Below are 20826 nucleotides of genomic sequence, written 5' to 3'. Positions count from 1 at the left end.
ATAATTCATTTATTAAAATTTAGGGAAGTACAAAATGCATATTAAATAATCGATTTCTCAAATTTTAAGGACTAAAATATAATATGAGCAAAAATCCATGAGCCAAATTATAAATTCACCTTTCGTGAATTCGGTGGCTAGAGTGCCTCTCAATTGAGAAATATTATCTTAATTGAACTTTCTTTTTGAAAATTACATCCAGCTGGGATGATTTTAAACCAAGTGATTCCCGGTTGCAGATTGTCTGGTACTCTGTTTATTAACGGTGCCCGGTTATTAAGAGGCAGATTGTTAGCTTCAGCCATTTTGTAAGAAATTTCAGCCATATTTCAATGAAAAAAGCTCAATTGATGTCAATAGAAAATGTTTAACTGCGGCAATATAAATGGCCAACAAAACAAATTTACCGTATTAAAACATTCATCTTTTGCAGGAAGAAAATTAATTACATTGTCATTCACATACATTTTCAGTCTAAACCTCCTTTTCAATTAGAATGGCAGTGTAAGCAATTGAGCATCATCCTTCCATGATTTTGTTGATTATAGTAACTCGTTAACAAATGTAGAGAACAACATGTATTAGCCTGATAAGAAGAAAAGATGAGGAGGAAAAACCAACAGTGGTTTAAACCCAGGACCAGCAGGTCCAACCCTATACACCCAACCTATAATAACTAAACCACTTGTTGATGAAAAAAACCCCTCAAACAATGCAACGTAGATAAAGAGTCAATTAAATAAAGCAACATAGACGGAATTGGTACACGATTCATTCTCTCTTATTGCAGAATCCAAAGCTCAAACTCAGAGACTTCTGGCCTGATGCAAATTTGCAATCTAAATCTCCATATCTTGTGAGATACTAAATTGCATGTAAGCTCCAGACATTCCATTCATATAGTTGTGCAAGCAAACAAGTAGCTCATAGTATCATCCTTTTATGATTATAATCCTTGAATCAGCTTGAATTAAATCATCGCTTCAGGCTGGAGACAATGACACACATTTGAAGAAATTATTTATCATGCTTTTCCAAATTTTATGGAAGAAGGAAGGATCCGAAAAACATGTGGCAAACACTACATACCTGTCAAAAAAAATTCCATCTGAACAATATGTGCTAGAGCAGGTAACAACATTTTCAAGTCGCAACTCGTGTAACTACAGAAAGAGTAGCAAGCATTAAGGTTGCTAGCTACCGCAAGATATCTTTTTGATAAAACAAACGGAGTACCTTTGAATTATGGGTCAACGATTCATTCCATTATTCACTCAGAATATCTGCTGCATAAATGATGCAAATGGGGAGAGAACCAATCACTCAACAACAGCAGGAATGTACAGGAAAGTCATTGGGAGTCTTGAACAGTCAAACCTTAATGAAAACAATCTTTTGAGTCAGTTTACAGAGTAAACTAGGGATCAGATTTGATAGGTTCAATGTGATTTGAAGACTACAACTATTTGAAGAAGTCATGTGGTAGCTTACAGAATTTAAAGAAGAGAACAGGATGTACTTGCCTTACAAGAGATGGTATGTAACAAGAGGAGGCACTTGTCCCACATCGGAAAGGAACGGGATCCTGGGCTCCTTATGAGCGGGTGTGTTGCACACCCCATCAGGTGCATCTTTTGGGGATAGGGTAGTAATCCCGTGACAATAGTGGTATCAGAGCCGACCGGACCTCTTCTGACTCACGCCAAGATCCCCCAACGGACTAGGGTAGGCAGGGTGGCCGGTGGCAATGAGGGCGTTGCCGGAATCGGGTGGGAGAGAGTGTAACAAGAGGAGGCACTTGTCCCACATCGGAAAGGAACGGAGTCCTAGGCTCCTTATAAGCGGGAGTGCTGCATGCCCCATCAGGTGCATCTTTTGAGGAGAGGGTGATGACCCCGTGACATGGTAACTATGGGTCAATGATGGAAGTGCATGTGCTTCTCTTTCACTACACACAAAGAAAAACACAATAACCCTAGTTCATATCAAGAAGAAGTTTATAAATCACATAAAACACCCACACGCATACACCCACACAAGCATAAAATCAGTGTAATAATAAATTGAATAATTGAAACTCAGGAATCCAAAAGGCACCTTTTCGCAACTTCCTAATAGCTTTTGTGAAACTCTTGAGCAATGGTCATATATACTGTTTATGGCCTAGTGGAAAAGCAAATCAGTGCACCAGATTAGATTTCACTCTCTTCATTCAATGTTGTCAAAATTAACATATTTGGAGAAAATAAATGAGATGAGTAACATGTAATTCTGCATGGTGGTTGTGCCAATAAGGTTTCCTCTATAGTATAAATTGCAGTTTTTTTCATAATCCATCAGACGGAAAATTTTGCACAATGCACTTGACTGTCAAAAAATGGAATTTTTTTTTTAAAAAGAACAAATAATTTATACTTTGGATCATGTTCATATAAGGCATGCGAAACATATACTTGGATTATGTTCATATAAGGCACGTGAAGGTGATGAACATACCAAAACAAACACTTTCTTGCATAAGAGAGGCCTATTCACAACTGCTTTTCCCCTGCACCTTTCAACAAGATGGAACCATTATCAATTTCCAAACTCTGGAATTGAAGACAACAGGTGCAGATTGCTATTTGAAATTCCATGGATCAATTAAAATTACATGGAAATGCTTCAATCTACTGATTCACAATATTTGCAGAACAGCATTACAAGGACAACAGTGGCTGAAGTTCCTCCATTCGCTGCATTAATCTTCAACAACACTAAGTACTGAAAAAAAGTTACAAACAATTCTGCAATCACAAAAATGATATCTAAAGTGAAGAAACAGATGAAAATAATATATGAAAATGTAAAACTCATATATATAATAAAAACAAAGGAGCATTGAACAGAGCATGTTTCTTCCATATCACATGCCTGGAGATTAGACCTCAATTTCGGGCAAGCGCTTTACATTTTCTAGAAGAAACTCCTGATTATCATTTTGTTTTCCTGGAAACCAAATCAAAGAACGGCAAAACTATGGGCTGTTTGATATTTAATTAACAATAAAAGATAGAAAAAACAACCCAGTAGTAATAATACGTACCACACAACCGGAAGGAAGGAATAAGTTAGATTTGAAGAAATATGAAGTGTTGAATCTCATTCTGTTTACAGGATTTTTCCACCAGTGCATGCCGCATAGCAGAAGACAAAGTGGCCATTGATCTTCAAAATGGAAGTTGTACCTTATTTGAAGAAGCCATCAATAAAGAAATTCTAGAGTCTTAAGTTGTTATAAAGTGGCAGCAATTTGAAGTTCATCAACGACCAAGAGGTGCCATTCATTAAATATTAAGAAGAGAAGCACTATAGCATTCTGCATTCGTTATTGTACAGATGAAAATCCTTGCAATCAGCAGCTTCTCCAGGCAAGAGAGATGAAACTTCAATTTGAGGTAATTATAGAGGAATACTTCAAAATTTGAAAAGAATATGATAAGGTTGGCAGCAATTTACAGATAGATGAGATGGACAGAGGTTTTCACTTGCAGAAGTAGATAGAACCATCCAAATTGTAGCATAGAATGTTCAAAGAAACACTTTCAACACAACACTACAAAAGGAATATCTACAACTGTTCATTAATTTCATCAGATAACGGCAGCCATTATATGAAGGTCTCAAAGCATTGAAACCCCAAATTTCATCCGAGTCTAAAGTGCTTCCATATAACTCTTTGAAGATCAATGGTCATATTGTTTACACTAAAAATATCCATTAGGCTAAGGGCAGGCACTGCATTAAGTTTTTGAGAACAACAATGAGAATCATGCTTTAGCCATAAAATTTAAATATAAGGAGGTTCATCAGTTTATCAGCTAAGGCACTTACTAGCTTGTCAGTTTCTGCATAGAAAATCAATTCTCTTGCAACATGTAGAAGCTGAAATTATAGTATGGATTTCTTTGTAGTGGCACTTCTTAAAACTAGAGAACGAAGAAAACAAAATTAACAAATAAATACCTGCTGGTAAGTATGCATCAATGACTCAAGAAGCCTACATTTAAGGCATAAATTGGCCAACGTGTTTCTCTTAAAGGAATGGGTGGCATAATTATAGCATGCAAGAAAATGCAGAATCATGCATAAAATCCTTAAGTGTCAATTAGGAAAGGCAGAATCACATCAGTCAACCGGTGAACAGTACTGGATTTCACTCGCGCGTTTAACGTCGTCAAATTAACACAAGGAAAAAAACCATGGCGATCTGGTAATAAAAAGTACAATTGATTCCACAATTACATAAATTAATGAATTTTGAAAAGAAGAAATAAACAAATAAAATATAAAATTATAAATATTATGAAGAACCAGACGACCGTTGAACAGATCAAGCTCACAAGATAAGGCTTCAATTTGGGGCAAATGCTTTACATTTTTTTTGGAAGAAACCCAGGATAGTCATTTTTTTCCTGAAAAACCAAATTAAATATCAGGGAAAGAGTTCGTAACAAAAAAAAAAAAAATTGTTGGCGAAACCCATATTACTTATCACACTCTATGATAAAACGAGTGAATTAGATTGGAAGAAAATGTTGTTGAATATCATTTTGCTTTTTCCATCTCTGCATTAAGTAGTTTAGATGACAATGACCTTGATCACAATGATTCCCATCCTACAGTTTAGAAGCCGCATAATTTTCAATCCAAAAAGAGAAAAAATTTAAGAAGCCAGAAATAAACCCTTGTGAGTGAAATTGAGCAATTAAGTACACGAAATTATCATAGTTAACTCACCAATTGTCAACATCAACATATATGAACAACTGCTTTGAGGTGAGTTTGGGCGTCCACCGAGTTGAAGACATCAAATTCATAATGACAAGAAGATTACAATTAGAGACCAACAAATCATGTTTCAGCTTCAAATTTGAATATAGTGAGTTTCATCATTTTATTAACTAAGGCACTGACCAGCTACAAAGGATTGTGGGACTTCTTCATAGTGGCAACTCCAGTTAAAACTACAGAATCAAGAAAACAAAATTACAAAATTAAGTAGGAATCAGGGTCTTAAGTTTATAACCAAGAGTGAATAGTTGTTGACAAACTGGTAAGTGCAAAATAATTAACTAACTTACAAGAGGAATGCGAAGAGAAGTTGATCAATGACAATGCCCTTCATCGAAATTTCATATATGAAGCTACTCAATGAATCCCAATCCTAAAGTTCAGAAGCGGTAGCAGTACATCCACCAATTGTCATGGTTACACACCACCACAGCTTAATCTCTTGAAGGGCTGGAGAAGCTAGCTTCGAAATGATTCCTCCTGCGATGTTAAAGAGAATAGCATCTGCCATTGCTTTTCAAGTGAGTAGAAAGTAAAGGTAAGGCAAATTGTGAAGTGTTCAAGTTTTGAAGAGAAGAGAAGGATTATGAAAGCGTGTGGAGGATGACAAGGATGAGAATGCTTTTCTGATGGAGTTCTTAATTTATAGGAAAGCCAGGGTCATATGGAGTTATCTCTTTGGAAGGAAATGCTTATTCAATTTCCTTAAGGGATATATTGAAGAAAATATACATATACATATATATATATAGGAAGCCGGTCTCTAAAATAGGCTAATAAGAGATTGCCACATGTCTATTCCTTCGAATGTGCCAATTGGCACACTTAAATTTTTTATATATTTTATTTTTTTTGTTATATTTTTATAATTAATAATAATTAATATGTACATATTAAATATAATTCATTAGTTTTATTGTCTGCTAATTAATATGTGATTTTAATTTGTAATTTCCTACTTACTTAATATAACATTAATAATAGTGGAGTAAACTTTTAACGGATTTTATTTTTATTTTTAATTATATATATATATACACAGAGGGAATAATTTTACAACGAACGGGTTATTCCATATAATTATATTACATGGAATGACAACCCAATCAAAAAATGATATAAGTTAAAAAAAAAAAAAAGCCGTTATTACTTTTAAAAGGAAAAATTATTTTTAACATGTATACATAACTACATTTTATAGGACCCATTATCATTTATTTAGCATTTTATCACTGGTTTGCCATTCCCCATATGCAAACCGACATGGAATCACGAGTTAGGATATAATTTCTCCACAGAAGGATGTGCACACCCATTCATTCATCTATGCATCTTTTAGACAATAAAAAAAAATTTAATATCTCTTATGTGCATGTTTATCCATTCTTTATATATATATATATATCTTTGCAATAATTCGACAATAAAAGATTGTATAAAAAGATTTTAATATCAAACTAAAGTATTATTCATTGGTTTGATAATTTTTTTTAAATCATAATTAACAATATTTAATTAACTAATGCTATATATTTTTCTCTCTTCTCGTGTGAATAATTATATGAAATCAATAAATATAAACAATTAAAAATATAAAAAAATAAAATGGCATTCTTTAATTTTATATAATAATAATTTAAACATTTTAAAACCTCCAAATATATGTATAATTGGTTAACAAGAGATTACCATAATGGAAGTGTGAAAAGTGGTGCACTTAAACTTCTAATTCACTTTAGTTTCAATTTTAGTTGTATTTTTATTATTAATAATAATTAATATGTATATATTAAATAAAAATTATTAATCTTATTTTTACTACTAATTAATATGTGAGTTTTTAAGTTATCTATTACTCAATATAACATGTTAATAATAGTAAAAAAATAGGGAAGATTTCAATATCTCTTATAGACACGCCCATTCATGTTCTTTATATATCTTTTGAGTAATAAAAAAGGAAAAAAGCTCAATATCTAATTCACTTTATACATCTTTTGAATAATAATTTGACAGTAAAAAATCATATAAGAGATTTTCGATATCAAATTAAAGTATTTTTCATTGTTTGGTTAATTTTCTCAAATAATAATTAATACTATCTAATTAAATAATTGTGTAAAATTAATAAATATAAACAATTAAAAATATAATAAAAAATAAAATAACATATTAAAATTTTATATAATAATAATTTAAAAAATTTAAATAACCGCACAACCGAGCAAATTCCTAGTTAAAATAAAATCTGAGAGGCTGAACAATCATTTATGTATGTCGAAAATGTTCACAATCATTTATCTCAATTATTTAAATGATAATATGATATTTTAATTCTTTATTCAGAATATCTATCAGGAAATTTTCTGAGTCAATCTGATGATTTTTTCTTTAAAATATTATCTTTAAAATATATATCATATATGTGTATATGTCAAACAGGTGGTGGAGAAGCCAAAGTTGCAAGTATAATATGGCCCTGCCCTCATTTTCCTAAAAGAGTGATGACCACTCAATTCTAGGGCTGTGCACGGTTCTTGAGAGAATCGAATTGAATCAAAAAATCATACCGGACTGATAAGAATCGCACCGAATCGAATTTATTTTGATACTTTAATTTGGTTCTGATTTTTCACTAAGAACCAAATCGAAACCGTATCGAAACCGAACCGGAACCAAATCAAGAATTGAATTTATACATATGTTTTTCTATGTTTTTTTATGTATATATAATTATGAAGTAAATACAACCTAATATTATATTTTATTTTTCTATATTTTCTTTATAATTTTAGTTATAAATATATTAAATTATCTAATCCTAAATTATATATACATTTTATATATGGCTAAAAGATATATTATATGATATATTATGTATTAATAATCCAATTTAAAACTTCAATGCTAATTTAAGAATGACTTTTTAAGGAAATAATGACATAAAATTGTTTTAAGAACCGAGAACCAAACTGGAACCATACCAAACCGAATTAGAACCGAAGAACCAAGAACCATACCAAACCGAAATCGAAATAATGAAAAACCAAACCGAAATCGTACTGAAATTTTGATTTGATTCTAGTTCCTAGCCAAACTCCAAACCAAACCGGAACCGAACACCTACTCAATTCCTACTCCCTTTTCCTCTTTCCTTTAAATAATGATGTGAAAAGGAAAGGCACTTGCTAATTTATTTATTTTTCTTCTTTTTCAATCACTGAGATGGAAAATTCAATATTGTTGACCTCCTTTTTCACTCTTTCTCGTATAAGCATTTTCTTTCGCTAAAAGTAGGTGCAGTGTTGGGTATATATATAAAAATTACGCGTATAGAAGAGTTTTGGATGTGAAAATTTATTTCTTTAATATATATATATATATATGTTGTTGTCAAAGAGTTTTTTTTTTTTTGTTTTTTTGATAAGCATTGTCAAAGGGTTGCTGGAGAAGCCAAGTAGCAAATACAACAGGTTCCACTATCATGTTCTTCGAAAGTGATGAAAATGCATAATATTAATGCATTATTGCCAATGTTAGGTAAATGATTGACATATATTGTCTTCTAATTTGTTTTTTAAAAGAAAAATTATAATAAATTATTGCAGAGAAACAATAAATTTCCGAACTATATCCCAATCGATTTCAGGCTTATTCTTTCTTGTGCAGTCAGCTCAGATTTCATTCGTAGTTATCAATCTGGCAAAGGTAATGGACTTCATTTGGGTTGTAATCATGTATTAAAAGATAGAGTTAATTGTAAAAAAAAATCTTGAAATTTAGTAATTTTTGTAATTAAAACTCTAAAATTTACATAATTATCAATTAAACCCTCACATTTAATTGATGTCTCAAATTAAACCTAACCGTTGTTAGTATACTTAACGAACTTGAACATTAGCTATCATATCATCATTGGAAAAGCCATATTAGAAATCTCAAGTTTGTGTTAATTGCCAAAAAACCATGAAATTTATCAATTTTTACAATTAAATTCTGAATTTTGCATAATTACCAATTAAACTCTCATATTTTATTGATGTTTCAAATTGACCCGACCTTCAATAAATTATTAGTATATTTCAATAAACCAGAAATTACTAGCTAAATTTTGTTCCGTGGATACATTTACCTTATCCTATTCTAATCAACTTACACATTCAAGTCAACATTAATAAAACTTGTTCATTGTTACTATACATATCCATAACAACATAATACATCCTTCCAATTTTTTTAGTTTTCGTCAACACTTCAACTCTGCTTCACATATTGTTAATCAATGTATCATTTTAATTATACTTTTCACTGAGCTGTATCTATTTTTTAGTGATTTTGCTGTAAAGCTCATCCAACTCTGTAACTTTTTTCTTAAGAGCATTTCTTTGCCAAAGTAAATGTATAAGTAGCTCATTCTCCCAGCCATTATAAGATGGATCAAATCACAAGAAGAAATAATAATCATTCTCCTAAATTAATTGCTCATTAATATCAGTTATCAACAAAAATCATTCCCCAAAATTAATTGCTCACTAATATCAATTATCAACAAACTTATAAAGTACATATCCCAACCAAAATAGTCAAAGCAAAAGCGATTAAAATTACCAACAAAGCATTACATACTAATGATTTATTGACGGTCAGGTCAATTCGAGACATTAATAAAATGTGAGGGTTTAATTGATAATTATACAAATTTCAGAATTTAATTGTATAAATTAACAAACTTTATAATTTTTTTGACAATTAAATCTGATTTGGGGTCTCTGATGTCACTTCTTCAGTTATAATATGGCAGCTGAAGTGAAATTCTTGTTAACTATAATAATAGTTTATTAATAAATTATAGAAGAACAAGGATAGAAAACATGCGCGCAAATACATTTGAAGTAATTATTCACTAGGCATTTCCCAAATTTTGTAGAAGAACAAAGGATCGAAAACATGCGCACAAATACACATTTATTGTATTTTAAATTTAAAATGTAATAAATATATTATTACCCTTACGACTAAAAGGAGTTCAACACACTAATTACTTAGTAGCTCTTATAAATAATGTATTTTTCTCATCTTATTATTTTTTTAACATTTTTTAAAGGTGTAAACACCATTATTTTGCTTTCATTTATGCTTTCAAATTAATAATAAATCCTTTAAGTAAAATCATTTTTAAGAATTTTCATTCCATAAATTACTTAAATTAAGTAAATAAATTATTTCATGAAAAAAAAAATATTCCACTTGCTAGTTTTAGACCACTAAGCCAAAATTGATAAGCTGTGTGGAGCCCTTATAAGAGAAATAAAAGAAAAGGTAAGCAAAGTAATGTGTTCTTTCCTCGAAGCAACGGCACCTTCCTCTTCATTTATAAAGTAATGTATATTTAGGATCTAACGCAATAAACAAGGTCAATGTAGGAAAGTTCATCCATTAAATTGTTCAGAAAAGGAATTTATATAATGACAAGAACTAAAATCAATTCAATTAATTTTTTTTGTTGGTTTAATTTTTATATTTGAATAATATACTATTAATAGTACTCAAAATTTTGAGTTGCAAAATAAGCCACTTATTGAATTAATAAAAGATCTGACATAGCGTGTAGTACGACAAAGGATTAACACATAATTAAACTCTTGAAAATAAATAAGATCTAATCTAAAATTTTAAAAATCACCAGATTCAATCTAAAATTTAAGAATAAAACAAAATAAACATAACTTTATGAAAAAAAAAATTTCATTAAATAAATCTAAAAATTTGTACATAATGAGAATATAATGAGCATTTATAGAGTTCTAAATTCTAATTTAATAGAAAAATAATTTAAAAGACCTAAACTAATTAAGAATAATATTTTAGAGTCTCAAATAAACTAGAAATAACAAACTAAAACTAAATACGAATTAAAGAATCCAAATTATAATAAAAATCTTAAATGAAGTGGGACTTCAAATACTTCTTTTTTACTTACCACTGCATTAAGAACACTTGAATCAAAGAATATATATAATTAATTAATGAAGGAAAATTACTTATTGTTAATTATTTAAATGAATAGCCACTCATCTTATGAGGGCATAACCCATATTTTCGCTCTTGAACATAACGTGTGGGGTCATATATGGTATTATGAGAGAAGAAAAAAAAAATGGAAACATGGTGGAGTTCACTCATGAATTTCATCAGTTGAAAGAGAATATTAGATTTCAATGGCAAAGAAAAGTTATAGTAAACTTTGAAGTCATTGACACAAGATGCTAATTTTCTAACAAATTTTTCTTCGCATTTTCATTAGATATTTTGAAAGAAATGTTAAATTTTGAGATTTTGGTTAACATTTCTCTATGTTATTTTCTTATTAATTATAATTAAATTAAATTTTATTGATAAAAAAATCTTCTCATTAATCCAATTAAATGAATGAATGTAAACAAACAATGAAATAAGTGAAAAAAAAAGGGGGTTGTATATAATATAAGTCAAAGGTCAATAATCCGTTTTACAAGTTCAAAAGAAGGAAGGTTCATAATTTCTTTATCAAATATAGATTATCCTAATATATTAAAACTTATTTAAAGGTACAAATTTCAAATTTAGATGTTGTATCTATAAATATATACTTGAAAAATTCTTAATTTTACCGTTTATTAGCACAGGTAAACATTAGCTGAAAACAAACCTATGATTCTAATGCCAAAGATAAGTCCTAATAAATTTTGGAGTTATTGACACAAAATGTCAAATTTCTTGATGGGTTTTCCTTAATATCTTCATTAAACATTTTTAATGAAATGAAAGTAAAAGGAAATGTATGGTTGTAAGTAAGTGAAGGTCAATAATCAATTTGAGAAATTAAATTGCTTTTGCTTTGTAAGGTAACGAAATTGTTGATGCAATTAATGAATATTTCAGTTTGAGAGAAGGAATAATAATAAAAATAAATAAATAAAATGACATAAAAAGAACATATGAGCCATATTCAAGGTTTGTAAGGTACTATAAAAGCGTGTGTATCCCATGAAGTGACAAGACGTATAGACTTTGGAGCACTCTTGTTTTAGACTTGAATTATCGCAAGGAGTAAATAAATTGACTTGAGAATATTTTTAACTGTATTAGACACAATTTATATTTAGTCTTTAATTTTTACCCTATATTATATTTTAGTCTTTAAATTTTAAAAAATTAATTATTTAACCTCTAAATTTTATAATATATCACAATTTAATTCCGATAATTTTAATATATAAAATAAATTAATCATTCTATTAATGAATAAAATTATTATAATATTAAAATTACATACTTAAAATTACAGTGTAGTTAGGGTGATTTTAAACAAAGTGATTCTTGGTGGGTTCCAATTTGTCTGACAATCTGTTTATTAATTGTGTTCAGCTATTTAATGTGGTAGGTGACGTCTAATGAACTTTTATGTTTTTACTAACATAATGTAACTTTAGTAATTGAAAAAATTTTAAAATTCAGCTTTTATTAATTATAGTTAATTTTATAGATTTGTTTTATTTATAGTCATTTGATTAATTTTGATTTAACTTGATAAAAAATTATTATTTTATTACTTAATACAATTATAAAAAATATTTATATTATTTAGTATAATGAAAAAATAATATTCCACTCTCTTTTTCTTTATTTTTTTGGATATTTATGAAATTTATTTATAAAAATAAATTCTTATTTATTTAAAATTAAAAATATCTCTCCACCCACCTCTCTCACTTTCTCTCTTTCTCTCTCTTTTTACTCCCTGTCATCTAATAATATATATACGCCCCCTCTTCCCACCTCACCCCCCCCCTCTCTCTCTCTCTCTCTCTCTCTCTTCTACCCATTGTGATCCAATATATATATATATATATATATATATATATATATATATAGACACACACACTCCACTCACCCCCCCCCCTCTCGCTCTCTCCTCCCCCCCACTGTCATCCAATAATATATATAGACATTCACCCATATATTGATTATTATAATTATTATTATTGTTATTTTTGCTAAAATGATGAATATTGTTATTATTGATATTTTTATATGAATATTTAATTTTTAAATAAATAAAAAAATGAGGAGAGAGGGTGGGAAATTTTTTTTATTATACTAAGTAACATAATTATTTATTTTTACAATTGTATTAAGTAATAAAATATTAATTTTTACCAAATTATATCAAAATTAGTCAATTAACTATAAATAAAATTAACTTATAAAATTGAATATAATCGATAAAAGTTGAAAATTTTCAAAATTTTTGAATTATTAAAGGTATGTCATGTCAGTAGTAATATATAAAATAATAATATTTTTAACACCTCAATCATCACATCCGCAATAACATATTAAAAAATATATTTTTGCTAAGTCAACGCTCCCAAATCTCCAATTTTGATCGGGTCATAATAAATACTAAACTTTTAAATTAGACTAAAATTGATAAAAAAAAAATTAACTATAATTACAAAAACGTGCAATGTTTTGAATTTTTTTGAATATGAAGCCTAAAAATTAATATAGCTAATTTAATTAAAATTTAACATCAATAATTATAATGCCTACTCTTTGAACAACTGATAATAAATAAAAAAAGGTTTCCCGTGATTCACAATATCTAAGATAAGAAGAAAAATCCCTTTCAACTGATTGGAATTGTGGACTCTACTGAATTTCTCATTATTAAATTAGTTTGGGAATCCACATTAGAATTCCTTACACGAGACCTAACTGTTGATAGGAATCCAGAAATCATTAATTTGCAGATTACATATCATTAGTTATGAACTGATTTTGGTGAATATTGCGTTTAAAATTGGTTTCAAAATTTATCGCATTCTATATGGGTAACATTAGAGATATCAAAATTTATTTATTAAATGTATATTTAGGATATTTGTTTATTAAAAAATAAAATAAAAAGGAAATAATAATAAAACTAATTGAAAATAGACATAATTAATAATGTGACAAGACGTATGGATTTGAATTATATTATCGGTCTAGGCTTAGCTTAATAGTCAAGATATCGCTCATCCTGAATAATACTCCGAGTTCGAGTCTCCCAACAAAATGTACATTTGACCAAAAAAAAATCATGTCCTATAGTTGAATTATTGCAAGGAGTAAATATCTTCCTCTGATGATAATAATGATGTCGACATTCTCCGCTACAGAAATGTGAACAGTAGTTGAAAGTCAATATTAGATTTTAATGGCAAAGAAAAGTCATAGTAAACTTTGAAGTTACTGACACAACATGTTAATTTTTTGATGAACTTTCCTCAGCATTTTCATTAGATAATATTTTTAAAGAAATGTTAAATTTTGAGGTTTTGATTCAAAATTTTCTATGTTATTTTATTATTATATTTATAGCCATATATATATGCTTTATAAGTTTTGGTTGAACAATCATATATAGAGGTGTAAGAAAATACTATAGAAACATTAAAATAAGGATAAAGAAGGTTTAATAATTAGACTTTCTTTATCAAATAGATCATCGTAACATGTTAAAACTTATTTAAAGGTATAGATTTCGAATCTATGCATTAAAAATTCTTAAATTTTACAGTTTATTAGCACATGTAAACATTAGCCGAAAGCAAACCTAGGAATCTAATGCCAACGAAAAGTCCTAATAAATTTTGGAGTTATTGACACGAAATGTCTATTTTCTTGATGGGTTTCCCTTAATATTCTCATTGAACATATTTAATGAAATGAAAGTAAAAGGGAAAAAAATATGGTTGTAAGTAAGTCAAGGTTAATACTCAATTTGAGAAATTAAATTGCTTTTGCTTTGTAAGGTAATGAAATTGTTGATGCAATTAATGAATATTTTAGTTTAAGTGAAGGAAAAAAGAAATTTAATGGATATCTTAGTTTCACTTTTATAGGTGTTGAGATGTATCATATGATATATACAAGAATTGAAATGTGTCGATATTTTATAAGTGTATAGAGTCATGAAATTTTTTTAGTACAGTTTCAATAAAATAATATATTCAGCCAAAAAAAATAAGAAATAAAAAAACATATGAGCCCTATCCAAGGTTTGTAAGGTACTACAAAAGCATGTGGAACCCATGATGCATAGACTTTGGAGTACTCTTGTCCTACACTTGAATTATTGCAGGGAGTAAATAAATTGACTTGGGATATTTTTTATTGTGTTAGAGACAAATATATATATATATATATATATATATATATATATATATATATATATATATATATATATGTTTTAAAAATATAATTTATAATTTGATTCTAGAGTTCTATCCATATTTTTATTCTATATTATATTTTAGTCTTTAAATTTTTGAAAATTAATTATTTAGTCTTTAAATTTTATACTACATTACACTTTAATTCCTATAATTTTAATATATAGAATAATTTAATTATTCTATTAATGAATGAAATTATTATAATATCAAGATTATAGAGACTAAATTATTTAATATATTAAAATTAAAAAGACTAAATAATTCATTTCTTAAAATCTAGAGACTAAAGTAAAATATAGTGTAAAGCTCATAGATTAAATAATTAATTTCTCAAAATTCAAGGACTAAAATATAATATAGAACAAAACAGAGGGACCAAAATATAATGTCAAATTTACTGAATCAAAACATTCATCTTTTGCAGGAAGAATAATTAATTACATTGTAATTCACATAAATTTTCTATCTAAACCTCCATTTCAATTAGGCATCATCCTTACATGATTTTGATAATTAAATTTATGTAAGTAATTCGTTTCAAAATGTAGAGAATAACAAGTATTAGCCTAATAAGAAGAAAAGATAAGGAAAAACCAACCGTGGTTTAAACCCAGGACTGGCAGGTCCAGCCCCATACACCCTACCTATACTAATTAAACTACTTGCTGATGAAAAAACCCCCTCAAACAAAGCAACATTGATAAAGGGTCAATTAAATAAAGCAACATAGATAGAATTGGTTCACCGATTCATTCCATCTTATTGGAGAAGCCAAAACTCAAACTCAGAGACTTCCGGCCCGATACAAATTTGCAATCAAAATCTCGATTTCTTGTGAGATACTAAATTGCATGTAAACTCTTGACATTCCATTAATATAGTTGTGCAACAAATAAGCAGCTCATAGCATCATCCTTTCCTGATTATAGTCCTTAAATCAGCTTGAACTAAATTTTTGCTTCAAGCTGGAGACAATGACACACATTTGAGAAATTATTTATCATGTTTTTCCTAATTTTACAGAAGAAGGAAGGATCCGAAAAGCATGTGGCAAACGCAACATACCTGCCAAAAAAAAAAACTCCATCTGATCAACTCCGAGCTAGAACAGGTAATAACTCCACCATTTTCATGTTGCTACTCATGTAACTACAGAAAGAGTAGCAAACATTAAGGTTGCTAGCTACCGCAAGATATCTTTTTGATAAAACAGAGTGCCTTTGAATTATGGGTCAACGATTCATTCCATTATTCACTCAGAATATCTGCTGCATAGATGATGCAAATGAGGAGAGAACCAATCACTCAACAACAGCAGGAATGCACAGGAAAGTCATTGGGAATCTTGAACAGTCAAAACTTATGAAAACAATCTTTTGAGTCAGTTTACAAAGTAAACTAGGAATCAGATTTGATAGGTTCAATGTGATTTCAAGTCTACAACTGTATGAAGAAGTCATGTGGTAGCTTACAGAATTAAAGAAGAGAACAGGATGAACTTGCCTTACAAGAGATGGTAATTATGGGTCAACAATGGATGCGCATGTGTTTCTCTATCACTACACAAAGAAAAACACAATAACCTTAGTTCATATCAAGAAGAAGTGTATAAATCACATATAAACACACACACAAGCATAAAATCAGTGTAATAATAAATTGAATAATTGAAACCCAGAACTCATCTAAATCCAAAAGGCACCTTTTCCCAACTTCCTAATAGCTTTTGTCAAACTCTTGAGCGATGGTCATATATACTGTTTATGTGCCTACTGGAAAAGCAAATCAGTCCACCAGATTGGATTTCACTCTGTTCATTCAACGTTGTCAAATTAACATATTTGGAGAAAAGAAATGAGACGAGTACCAGGTAATTTTGCAAGATTGTTGTGCCCACTAGGTGTCCTCTAAAGTCTAAACTGCAATTGGGTCCATATAGACAGAAAATTTTGCACAATGCACCTGACTGTCAAAAAATGGGAACAATTTTTTTTTTTTTTTAAAAAAAGAACAAATAATTTATACTTAGATTATGTTCATATAAGGCATGCGAAGGTGATGAACATACCAAAACAAACACTTCCTTGCATAAGAGAGGCCAGTTCACAACTGCTTTTCTCTTGCATCTTTCAACAAGATGCGCATTATCAATTTCCAAACTCCGGAATTGAACACAATAGTTGCAGAATGCTTATTTGAAATTCCATCCTCAATTAAAATTACATGGAAATGCTTCAATCTATTGATTCACAATATTTGCAGAAGAGCCTGAAACTAACACTAAAAGGATCAAAAGCAGACAAAATGGAAGTTGCACCTTATTTGAAGAAGCCATCAATAAAGAAATTCTACAGTCCCAAGTTGTTACAAAGTGGCAGCAATTTGAAGTTCATCCATGGCCAAGAGATGAATTCATTATTTTACACGTGAAAATCCTTGCAATCAGCAGCTTCTCTAGGCAAGGGAGATGAAGCTTTGATTTGGTGTAATTATGGAGGAATACTTCAAAACCTTTGGCAGAAAATTTAGATTCCCATTTTTCTGAGAAATATGAACAAATGCATATATTTATTATTTTGTATAGTGTTATTTGTTCACAAGTAACTAAATGTTAGAAAATGTAATTCCGAAGAAAATCATGCTTGTGCTACAATTTATAAACTATTGAAACTTTTTGTCTACTTAGAATTTAGAAACCAATGAATTTTGAAGAAAATAAAATTTTGAATGTAATTCTGCTGCTGTAGCCCATGATTCTTTCATCAAACCAAAGCATTCAATGCAGTAAAAGTGGTAGACACTTGAAAGAGAGCAAAAAGAACATGATAAGGTAGGCAGCAACTCACAGATGAATGAGATGGACAGAGGTCTTAACTTGCAGAAGTAGTTATCTCATTTCAAAAATGATTCCCATCCTACAGTTTAGAAACAGCAATATTGTTCAATCCAAAAAGAGAGAAGAAAAAAAAAAAAAAAAAAAAGACGGAAATGAACTCTTGCAAAAGAATTTGGGTAATTAACTACACAAAAATGTCATAGTTAACTCACCAATTGTCAACATCAACATCTATGAACAACTGCTTTGAGGTGAGTTTGGGCATCCACCGAGGTAAAGGCATCAAATTGACAATGAACAAGAAGATTACATTTATAGACCAACAAATCATGTTTCAGCTATAAATTTGAATATAGGGAGTTTCATCATTTTATTAACGAAGGCACTTACCAGCTACTAGGGGTGTTCGGTTCGGGGTTTGGCTAGGAACCGGAACCAAACCAAAATTTTGGTACGGTTCTGATTCGATTCTTCATTATTTCGGTTCCGGTTCGGTACAGTTCTCGATTTTTCGATTCCGGTTCGATTCGGTACGGTTCCAGTTCAGTTCTCAGTTCTTAAAATAATTTTATGTTATTATTTCCTTAAAAAGTCATTCTTAAATTAACATTTAAGTTTTAAATTGGATTATTAATACATATTATATCATATAATATATCTTTTAGTTACACTTAAAGTGTATATATAATTTATTATTAAATATATTATATAATATAATAGTATAAATATATCATATAATATACATTTTAATTATTTATTAATCATATAATATTTAACCATAAGATATAAATATAATTAAGAATCAATATGTATATATATATGTAAAAGATAACAATATATTTATAATTAAGAATTATAAGATAATTTAATATATTTATAACTAAAATTACTAAGAAAATATAGAAAAATGAAATATAATATTAAGTTATATTTAATTCACAATTATATATACAGATATAGATATATATAATTATGTTGAAAGTATGTAATACATATAAAAAAACATATGTATAAATTCGATTCTTAGTTCGGTTCCGATTCTATACAGTTTCTGTTCAGTTTCGATACAGTTTCGGTTCGATTTTTAGTGAAGAACTAAAACCGAACCAAAGTATCAAAATAAATTCAGTTCGGTACGGTTCTTCAGTTCGGTTCGGTTCCCCCAAGAACCGTGCACAGCCCTACCAGCTACAAGGGATTGTGGGACTTCTTCATAGTGGCAACTCGACTTAAAACTGCATAATCAAGAAAACCAAATTACAAAATTAAGTAGGAATCATGGCCTTAAATTCCATAACCAAGAGCGAATAGTTGTTGACAAGCTGAACTTACAAAAGGAATGTGATGAGAAGTTGATCAATGACAATGCCCTTCATCGAAATTTCATATATGAAGCTACTCAATGAATCCCCATCCTAAAGTTCAGAAGCAGTTGCAGTACATTCTATCTGGACGACAAAGAGAAAGAAAAAAATTATAAAGAGACAGAAATAAATTTTTCAATCGAAATTAATTCAAGTAATGAAAATCCACCAATTTTTTAACATCTATGAACAACTGCTCTGAGATTTAAGAGAGAATATTGCAAGATATCTGTCAATAAAAAACACACATGAAAATCCAAGAATTTTAATGACAAAAACCAGCGTCTGCTTCTAAGATAGAGGAAAAAAATAATGTTTATTGAAGGGGATAAGCACATACCCCAAGAGTAGTCGATCTGATTCTTCTGATCTTAGTTTGTAGCAGCCATACACTTGAATCCATCTATCGTCAATACTAATATTTGGGATGCGAGCAATTTTGGGCCAATCAACACCCATGTTGTTTTTGCATCTTTCTGATAGTTGAGGACATAATTTAATCCATAAATATTGCAATTAGGTGAGGCTTTCCATCCACTCTGGTAAAGATTTCAAATTAGGACAACTATCAATTGAGAGTTTGCGTAGGGTGGGAACATGTTGAAGTCCCTTTGGAAGGGACGCCAATTTGTTCATATTTATCAATTGAAACTCCCGGAGGCTTCTAAGGAACTACCATGGCATGTCTCTATGATCCTCTGAATCGGGTAAATCAAGCTCCTCTAGCAGCAACTCCTCTGGCAGAAATTCTAGATCATGAATATTCTCGCTTTGCAGAATTTTCAGTTGAGAAGGGCAAATCAAAGAACAAGAAGAGGTAGATTGTGACACCGAAATCTTCATCTTCAGTATGTCCTCCAATGACTTCTTGGTGGCATTTACCAATGCCAAAATGGAATGAGAGGCATTGAAGTGAGGTTAGGGCAAGACATGATTTCCAAATAATCAAGACGGTGAAATTGTAGCAACTGAGGCGTGGATGAATCCCTCCTCCATCCCTTCAGATTTGCGCAATTTGAGAGCCAGAGTTTCTCTACGGAAGGGAAGAATAATACATTGTCGCAATTAATCCCACTCTCCATGGACTCCAGGTCAGTTAAATTGTCAATCGTCAAACGTTTAGGTGAAGGGAACTGATCCAACGGTGGAAAATGCTGACAATTTTTGCAATTATCAATTCGAAGTTCCGCCAAATTAGTGAGGGAAGAAATCCAGCTTGGAAACATGAGTCTTCCACACCCATACACAAGCAACCATTTTAGATTAAGGTGTGGCCACAGCTCTTCTAATGACATTTCTTCATCATATTCAACTTCATCTAAGCCACTATCACTATTATTATCATAGGATCGCCCAATTTCCATGATAATCTCAACATTTGAAGGTGTTGCTTCCCTTTTAAATTGGCTGCCTTAAATTCAGATGCTGGATTTTTCACATACCTCAGATTCATGATTTCTAGATATCCTCCCAGATTGTTCAAGTCGCGTAATTCACCAAGTCGACCACTATGTTTAGAGACACTGTT

The 20826-nt window shown here is 29.8% G+C and overlaps 1 non-coding gene and 1 pseudogene across 2 annotated transcripts; both read right to left on the bottom strand.

Annotated features, from left to right (window-relative positions):
* Positions 1 to 512: 512 nt before the first annotated feature.
* On the bottom strand, positions 513 to 2751 carry LOC110664698 (uncharacterized). Of its 2 annotated transcripts, none has more exons than XR_009142992.1 (6): positions 2654 to 2751; positions 2497 to 2554; positions 2098 to 2163; positions 1237 to 1948; positions 1090 to 1163; positions 513 to 988 (listed from the first exon to the last, which is right to left on the bottom strand). It is a non-coding gene; the product is annotated as an uncharacterized LOC110664698 (transcript). The 2 variants fall into 2 exon arrangements; XR_009142991.1 differs by having other exon boundaries at positions 2497 to 2548.
* A 333-nt stretch (positions 2752 to 3084) lies between these two features.
* Positions 3085 to 20826, bottom strand: part of LOC131172486 (putative disease resistance protein RGA3) — a 99251-nt pseudogene continuing 81509 nt past the window's right edge.

This window comes from Hevea brasiliensis, chromosome 14 (assembly GCF_030052815.1).
Source record: "Hevea brasiliensis isolate MT/VB/25A 57/8 chromosome 14, ASM3005281v1, whole genome shotgun sequence".
Taxonomy (NCBI): Eukaryota; Viridiplantae; Streptophyta; class Magnoliopsida; order Malpighiales; family Euphorbiaceae; genus Hevea; species Hevea brasiliensis.
This window is presented reverse-complemented; position numbering and strand designations above follow the sequence as displayed.